Raw genomic sequence first — 1,539 nt, 5'->3', positions numbered from 1 at the left:
GTCAAGGAACTAGAAGAGTAAGAATAAACCAAACCCCAAATTGGTAGAAGGAAAGAAAAGATAAAGATTAGAACATAAATAAATAAAATTGAGAAAAAAATGAACAAGATCAGTGAAATGAAAAGTTGATTCTTTGGAAGGATAAACAAAATTGACATATCTTTAGCTAGACTAAGGAAAAAAAGGGAGACCACTCAAAGAATTCAAATCAGAAATGATAAAGGAGACATTATAAATGAGATGACATGAACACAAAGAATCATTAGAGGAATATTATAAACAACTATACAGCAATAAATTGTAAAACCTGGAGGAAATAAATAAATTCCTGTACACATACCTCTTACCAAGATTGAACCATGAAGAAATATAAAACTTAAACAAACCAATAATGAGTAGCAAGATTGAAGCTGTAATAAAAAGTCTCCCCTCAAGGAAAAGTCCAGGACCTGAGGGCTTCACTCCTAAAATTTACAAAATATTTAAAGAAGGACTAATATCAATTCTGCTCAAATTCTTCAAAAAAATTGAACAGGAAGAAATACTTCCAAACTCATTCTATAAGGTCAGCATTCCCCTCATACCAAAACCAGACAAAGAAAAACAAAAAAGGAAACTGCAGGCCAGTGGCACTGATGAACATAGATATAAACATCATCAACAAAATGCTAGCAGACTGAATTCAACAGCATATTAAAAAGATCATTCACCATGGTCAGGTGGAACTAATTTCAGGGTGCAAGGATGGTTCAACATATGCAAATCAATAAATGTGATATATCACACTCACAGAATCAAGAATGAAACCATATGATCATCTCAATTGATGCTAAAAATGCATTCAATAAAATTCAAAATTCCTTTATGATAAAAACTCCCAACAAACTGGATATAGAAGGAACATACCTCAAAATAATAAATGCCATATATGACATTTATGGTTACCAAAGTTCAGGAAGGAAGGGTAGTGGAAATGGGGAGATGAAGAGAGTTTTTAAATGAGTACAAATATACAGTCTGATTAAAACATAAGATCTAGCATTTGATAGGTCAGTAGGGTGACTACAGATTACAATAATCTACTGTAGGTTTCAAAGTAACTAGAAGAGAATGAATGTTTCTAGCATAAAGAAAAGACAAATACTTAACATGATAGATATCCCAATTACACTATTTGATTTTTACAAATTATATGAATGTACTAAATTATCACATGTACCCCCAAAATAAAAAATATGAATGAAAATTAAAAAAATTATTGAAGAAGTGATGACATAGGTAATACCCACTCAATAAAATGAATGTGGAAATATTGAAATTGAAAGGCCATTCTGAGGATGCATGTGAATTTGCCTTCAATATCTCTTAGTGAACTCCCATGACATATTCATTTTCCTTCATTTTGGAGTTTTACAATTAGCAGTTGGCCCAGTGACTGATTGATTGATTCAATAGAATCAAGTATGGTAATTATACTGAAGATTGGAAGGTTTGTGTATATTTTAAAGGTACTAACTGAAGTCTCAGGAATGAGTGGAA

The sequence above is a fragment of the Pongo pygmaeus genome, chromosome 22 (assembly GCF_028885625.2).
Source record: "Pongo pygmaeus isolate AG05252 chromosome 22, NHGRI_mPonPyg2-v2.0_pri, whole genome shotgun sequence".
Classification (NCBI taxonomy): Eukaryota; Metazoa; Chordata; class Mammalia; order Primates; family Hominidae; genus Pongo; species Pongo pygmaeus.
Note: the sequence above shows the minus strand (reverse complement) of the source record.